The sequence below is a fragment of the Myotis davidii genome, unplaced genomic scaffold, assembly GCF_000327345.1.
Source record: "Myotis davidii unplaced genomic scaffold, ASM32734v1 scaffold561, whole genome shotgun sequence".
Lineage (NCBI taxonomy): Eukaryota > Metazoa > Chordata > Mammalia > Chiroptera > Vespertilionidae > Myotis > Myotis davidii.
Window position 1 is genome coordinate 97319 of NW_006291188.1, and position 8054 is coordinate 105372.

The 8054-nt window shown below is 38.8% G+C and overlaps 1 pseudogene; it reads left to right on the forward strand.

Annotated features, from left to right (window-relative positions):
- The first annotated feature begins 7301 nt into the window (after window positions 1–7301).
- On the forward strand, window positions 7302–7720 carry LOC107183173 (annotated as a pseudogene).
- The last annotated feature ends 334 nt before the right edge of the window (window positions 7721–8054 follow it).

The following is an 8054-nucleotide window of genomic DNA, read 5'->3' on the forward strand; positions in this document are numbered from 1 at the left end:
ATAAATGTAAGATGCCTGACTCTTGGTAGGCATTCAATAAACAATAGTCCCCTTCCATTTGTGGCCAGGTCTACTACCAGCACACTCTCTCCTCCAACTTAACTATCTCTGTGGAGAAAACTACAAAATGTGGAGATCTTCTCACCATCACACCAGAAAAAAAGGAGGCCCAGCTTCCCAGTGCCATGAGTTTTATGAATCCTGGAGTATTTCAAGAATCCTTTCCTACAAACCTCAGGCTATCTCATTAGAGTCTAACAAGGGAGTCAGATGATTAACCATTAGACGAATAATTTATGTAGATTGTAAATCCAAAAGAAAAGTGGGAATTAAGTTGTTATTTTATTAAGTTGTAATTAGTTACTAAAGGTTTCAACACACCTAGTTATTCTATGAAAGTATGTTGAGTTTAATCTCATTTAATTATGTGTATATATACCCACATCTATAGTTATGTATATAATCTTGACCCAAAGTTTTTATCCTGAATTTTTCATGAGTGCCATGATCTTTGGGAACATATTCTGAGTATAAATGAGGGCTTGACTACACCCTGAAATTTTCTTAGAACACAATCCATCATAGCAGGGAATCCAACAAAGGGTCATCACTAATATATTCAAGGATTTACTTCACTGAAAGTAGGAGACAATCTCCATTTATTATCATTTCTTCATTCATAATGCTGTTCCACCACACTAGCCCTGAGTTCAGTGGAGATTCTTAATTAGTTAATACCCCTCTCTCTAGGCTTATCTAGTGTCTCTGCCCCTCGGTCCCTGTGCTCCAGCCACACTAGCCACCACTGCACTAGTATTAAATATGCCAAGCTCATTCCCATGTCAAGACCTTCATAAAATATCCCTCTGCCAGGAATATTTGTGACCCGTTCTTAGTAGGTCCAGATCCCCAACATCAGGAAAATAGACCAGTCTATTTTCACATACATACAGAATCTGATGAGGGAGAATTATAAAACAACCATTTGAACCAAATAACACAATGCCACAGAAGTCTCTTCCAGCACTAGCATTCTTGTCCTCAAATTAAGAGTAATCTCTGACCTTACAGAAGAATATTTGATGTCAATAGTAAGTCCTCAGATTTCTGGAATAATTTGCATTAAGGTCTATTCTAATGTGAATATAGATCATGCCCAGAAAACTAAAGTCACTCTAACCTCACTATCAGGCATGCCAAGCTTATTTGGTTCTCACAAGTTTGACATTGTAACAGGCAATGTAGTGGTGAAGGTTTGGAAACTGATATCCCTAGGTTTGAATCCTTACTCCAAAACTTATTAGTTATGTGTCTTTGGGCAAATAACTTAACCTTTATGGCCCTCAGTGTTCTCATGTATAAATCTGGATAATAATAATGCCCCATTGGATGGTTATCAGGATTAAATAATATAATTCATTTTGCTATTCAATACAATGCCTGGTACATAGTAAGTGCTCAGTAAAGGTCAACTATTACTAGTGTGATTATCTTCACTTTCATCCTTGGTCCTGGGCCACAATTTAGGCTCATTCATTCATAGAACATTGGTGGATCACTTACTTTAGGTGCTGGTAATATAGAGGAGAAGACATGATCTTATTCTTAGTTCAGAGTCTAGTGAGGGAAACAGCCATATAATCAGCTAACTACTAGTTGCATAAAAAACTGTTTTACCAAGTAAAATGAAAACCATCCTGTGGTAGAGGGGACATACAAAGAGCTGTGATCACAGGACCAGAGTACTTGTCATAAAAGAGATCAAGTGATAAATAGGTCAAAAAGTCCATCTGTTCATACAGATAAACTATACAACCCCCTGTCCTGATAATATATTGATCGGTGTACCTACATGCTCAAATGTCAGCAATGAATACTATGATTTAAACTAGTATTAAGAGAGCAGTAATGAGGCACAGCAAAGCTGACTCCTTTGGACAGTGGTAGGCAAACTCATTAGTCAACAGAGCCAAATATCAACAGTACAATGATTGAAATTTCTTTTGAGAGCCAAATTTTTTAAACTATATAGGTAGGTACATTGTTATTAACTTAATTAGGGTACTCCTAAGGCTAAGGAAGAGCCACACTCAAGGAGCCAAAGAGCCGCATGTGACTCCAGAGCCGCAGTTTGCCAACCATGGCCTTAGGACATTCTGAGGCTGGGCCAGCTTTCTTAGAGCTAGAAATAGCTGGGTCAATTATTTGGCTGAAGCTGGGACCAGGGATAGCATATAACTATGATCACCAGAATATTCCCCATAAAGCTTCCAGATTTAGAGAACACTTGCCCACATGCTTTCTATTAAATACCTAAATTTATAAATTTTATTGATCTCTTCTAAAATACTTGTACATCTTATTAAATTCAGGCTTGTCAACCCTCCTTCATAATTTATGAGTTGAAGCTAACATTGAGCTGGTAATTCCTTCACTTCAATTTCAAAGCTTTACTTTTTTCTTAAACAGGTAAACTCTTATGACAGCTTTTTTGGATAATAAATCTGGGGTTACACAAATCTCAGCAGAAGGGGGTCAGCATTACTAGAGAAGACACCCACACACACAAACCACTTCCTTGGCCACTCCTTCACCTGACCACAAAAATGGATGATGCCCTAGCATTTTCTACAAAACATTATGGCAACTTAAAGTAGGAATCAAGCACATCCAAATCTTCATATATTCTTTTTAAGAAACAAATATAGGATGACTTTATCCTTTATTTACAAAATACTCTTGAACAACCTTAGTCAGTCTGAAGAAATCAGAGTGGGTTGAAAAAAAATCAAATAGTAAAGATTTTTTTGTTTGTTTCATTCTTGTTTTGTTTTATGCTTTTTGTTGCAAAAACTACAAGTGCTTTCTTTGCCTTCTTCCTGGCATGCCTTTGTGATTAAGGAAATTGAGAATTCTGAATCTTGACCTACAACAAGCAGATGTTTGTGCTCTTTAAAGGCAGTCAGTCAACATCATTTACTGCTCACCTTACTGCTCAACTTCTGTTTGCAAAGGCCCTTCCTGACATCATGAAGACAATTCTGTCTATATAATGTGAAAAAACAAACATACATGGAATGACTTAAGACCAGTTAGAGAAAGCATGTCTGCAAAAGCAAATGTCTGTATGAACTATGTCTAGAAGTATTGAGGGCACATAGGGAGGGAATAGTGATGGGTTAGATGTATCTAAATTGGGACTGCATCCCTAGAGATGCATTTTGAACCAGGTGTTAAAAGAGGGTTTGAGCACAATTTAATATAGAAGTAGAATAAAGGGAGGGTAGACAGGAAGGGGGAGTGCATGCAAATTTTGTAGACCAACTGTTACATTTGTAACCTAAATATATTTTTAACATTTTTGTCATCATTTGTATACCAGGAAAGACCATTCTGACATTAGTTGTACATTGATGTAACATTGCATACTATTGTAAATTTTCATATATTTTAAAGACTTAAACTCCATATTACACACACAAAATACATAATAACTGGACTATTTGTGGTTGTACAATGAATCCATGCTGAGAAAAATCAACTCTCTGTATTTACCAAAATAATGTGGATTATTTATGCTAGATACTAAATACTTATTTAGACAACTCTAGAAGCACATTTATTTATTCGAGAGACCTTCATGGCCCCACAGTAATATTTTAAATTTATCATTAAAATGTATCAATAAACATTTTTAACACACATGGTTCACTCGATAGACTGTCAGTTTTCCAAGAGGCATCAGTAGCTGGTAAATACAGAGCTCTTGGAGCATCCTTGAAAATAGTTCATGAAGAAAAAAAAGGCATGGAAAACAGAATTCCAGCCTCTGTCACTGAAGAACTTTATGTATGGTATAATCAAGTGTTTTATAAACTGTGTGGGTAAAGTTCCTTGTTCTGGAACTAAACCACCTTATCTTGAACACTGGCTTTGCCACTTACTAGTCAGGTGACTTGGGGGAAGTAATTTGACTTCTGTGCTTCAGTTTCCTCAATTTTAAAATGGAGGTTACACTGGCGCCTACATTTGTAGCATTAGTGTGAAAATTAGATAAATATATGTACAGCATTCACTACACTGCCTGCCACATCATAAACATTCATTCCTACAATGGAGGAGTGCTTTGAGGTGAAAATCACTGCTAAGGGAAGAGATAAGATGAACACAATGAAATAAGAAGTTATAAACACAACTTTCTTGAAGTTCTAAGAAAGGCATAGCTATTATACTCACTCCCTCTATTGCAGCTAAATCCATCATCAGGTTGATGTTAAGCAACAAATTGTAACTGCCAGCTGGTATCTACACTAGGGGAATCTTTATACTTCAAGGATTGTTTTTAAGAAATAAGTACAGTGGAACCTCAGTTCTCAAACTTAATTCACTTCAGAAGGCTATTCAAGAAGCAATTTGTTCAAAACTGTATCATGTTTTTCCCATTAGAAATAATGTAAATTCAATTAATCCACTCCAGACCCCCAAATGATTTCCTGTTTGAACTTTTCTTATATACTGTTTAATCTATAAATAGGCACTTTAAAAACAAAAAGGACACAAGATGTAAATGAAAATTTTAAAAGGAAATGAAATGTACAGTAAAAATTGAAAATTTACGTACACACTAAAATTTACTATTAATGTTGAGAGCTATTAGTGACTGAATATGGAGAGGAGGGATGGAGTGATGGAGGGATGTTATTGCTTGGAAGGGTAGTACACCTTCATAAAAACGTCTGGTAGCTGTCCTTCTGGGGTTCTTTCTCTCTTTTGTCTCTTTGTTCCACTAGAACTTGCTTCAGGCTCAATGGAACTCTGTTTCACTAGAAACCTACCCAATGATGTTTGTTTTTGCCTGTGTTTTAACACTTGCCTAAATTGAAACACTGCATTATCATTGAATAAGTTTATCACAGATTTGCTATTCTTTGCAGGATGGTATTGCTCAATGAACTTTTCATTTCTCCCAATTTCCCAGGCATTTCCTTGATTAGCTAAGTAGGAATTTCCTCTCTTCCCTCCTCCTCCAAAGAGAGCTCTTCAGCTGCTGTCAATTGCCTATGATCATTGTTTCTTGAGCACTTTCATACTCTTAGGAACATAGGCACTCTTGATGGCCTCTTCATATTTTAAAATTGTGCTAACCTTTGATTTCTCATTCCATACTCTGTAACCAGATCAGACACACAAACACCTCTATTATACTTCGCAATAATTTCTTTTTAAAGCTCTATTGTTGTTTTCAAAACTTTCCTTTTCACTTTGTTGCTATCACTAACCTTCTTAGGACTCATGACAACTTACTGAATATATTTAATAAGAATAAGCAGCAGCAAAAGAAAAAACCCACAAAAATATTCACAGCACAATTTCCTGAGATGTTAACAACTCCAAGTTTAACAGTAACTGACTCATACTCACACATTCTCAACTTTGTCACCTCTGAGGACACATCATTGATCACACAGCATGAAAGGGTTGTCCGGTGGAGAACAGAAGTTTTATTTGACAACTAAGACATTGCAACCACCACCCTCAACCTCCTGTGAACAATTTGGCCAAGAACCAAATTATTGAATATGGGAGCCATTTGAGAATCAAGGTTTGACTATAATTAAAAGCACTGATGATACTTGGCTCCTTTATAGATAAGAGTAGACTGACAAGCTTTAGTTATGACAAATGAAAAGATTCAGATCAGGCTGGAGGAACCAGGGATGCTGGTACTCGCTGCCTCCCACAACCACATCAAAATTACAACTAAAATACAGAACAACCATCATCCAGAATTGCCAGAAAGCTGGCTTAATGGAAGTCCTACAACTAGAGAAGTAAAGAAGAAAGCACACAGAAACCTGTAGGAGGGGCAGAGGAGTGGAATGGGTAGGTCCCGCACCCATATGGGCCACTTTCACAATTGGGAGGAGATCATCCCTGTGGAGACCACCCAGAGGAATAAAAGGTCTCAGCCCTACACCAGATGTCCAGCCCAGGGTCCCAGAGCTGAGAGAAGAAGTCACCATGACAGTAAGAACTACAGACTGTAAAAACCAGTGCAGATTGGGGTTCAGTGACATACAGGCTGCTGGAGACCCAGCTTCTTCATTTAAAAGGCCAACACCACTAACTGAATTTGTAAGTTCCCACTTCCTCTTAGCTCCAGCACCAGGGTGAGGCTTTCGGGGGCACAGACACATATGAGGAGGAACTGGATATCCTGGCATCAGGGCAGGAACTCAGGGGGCAGCTTTCTCCCAGATAGAGATGCTGGCAGGTATTATTGTTCCTGTGCTGGGACCTCACCTATCACAGGGCTGACTGGAAGATATTTCTGTTTGCTCCACCCTGGTGATTCCCTAAGACCCCATCCCATCCAATTTACCACCCCATCCAAGCTGTGTGCAGCACCTTTTGCATATGGATGGCTCATCCTTGCTCAGGCTAAAATCTCTCAAACAACCTGCAGCTGGGCCAGTTGCCCCAAACCTATCAATAAAAGGCCCAAGACATGGCACCAGCACAGCCTGCCTTGCTTCAAAGATGGGCCTCATTTGGACACTTCCAAACCCGATACAAAGAAGAGGAATCTGCAGATCTCCCTGTAGATCCTGCTGGGTGACCCCAGGCAGTGGCTGACTTTGCACCTTTGGATCTCTACTCCTGGAGACCCAAGAGCAGTGTACCCAGTGGTCAGTGTCAGACCATACAAGATTATAATTCTACACATCCATAAGTCACACACTCATGGGGCAGACTCAGTGAACACCAAAGCCCCACTGAAGCAAGTCCTGCTCCATAGAGGTGTTTCTTGCATAGCAGCTCTCCCACTGTAGTTGCAAATGGTCCTCACAGTGACACCAACAGCAATCAAGTCTCAACTACACCAAGACTGTGCTCAAAGCCCACAAAAGGGGTGCACCTAAAATGTCCACCTCAGGTGACTGGGGAGGCTGAGCCACTGGGCCCTATAGGACAACTACTACACAAGGCCACTCTACCAACACAAGGAGACATAGCACCTTTACCCAATACATAGAAACACACACAAGGAAACAGTCAAAATGCAGAGACAGAGAAGCATGACACTAATGAAATAAATGGGAGAAAGAAAACTATTGGATATAGAGTACAAAACCATAGTTATAAGGTTACTCAAGAATCTTCTAGAAACCTCCAAGAGACTTAGTGAAACTTTCAAGGATCTTAATGAGAATGCAAAAAAAATAGGGGGGGGGGAAGGACCAGTCAGAAATTAAGCATAAATTGACTGAAATAGAGAGTAATATACTTTTTCTGCCATATTGGAGCCTCTGGAGGCCTGCTGGGAACAGAACTTCTATAAGGACAAATATGTCTGGAAGGCTATGGTCCAAGGCCATTTTTGCTCTCTATAAGCAGGGCCTTTAGAACCAGAGGGAGCACACAGCTCTTCTTAAAATTGAAGGTGTTTATGCTCGAGATGAAACAGACTTCTATCTAGGCAAAAGATGTGCTTATGTGTACAAAGCAAAGAACAACACAATGACTACTAGTGGCAAACCAAACAAAACCAGAGTAATCTGAGGAAAGGTAACTCATGCTCATGGAAATAGTGGGATGGTTCATGCTAAATTCCAAAGCAATCTTCCTGCTAAGGCTATTGGACATAGAATTTGTGTAATGCTGTACTCCTCGAGGATTTAAACTTACTGAAAATAAATAAAATGGATTTGTTTTCCTGACCAAAAAAAAAAAAAAAAGTGATATACAGAGATTCAACAGTAAAGTAGAGGATTCTGAAAATCAAATCAATGATTTGAAATATGAGGAAGCAAAAAACAACCAACTGGAAGAGCAAAAAGTAAAAAGAATCCAAAAATATGAAGATAGCGTAAGGAGCCTCTGGGACAATTTCAAGCGTACCAACATCTGCATTATGGGAGTGCCAGAAGAAGAGTGAGAGCAAGATATTGAAAACCTATTTGAAGAAATAATGGGTTTTCAGAAGATGGTGGCTGGCAGGATGGAAGTGAGGGAGAGAGTGTGAGTGAGTGAGGAGTTGAAAGGAGAGTGTG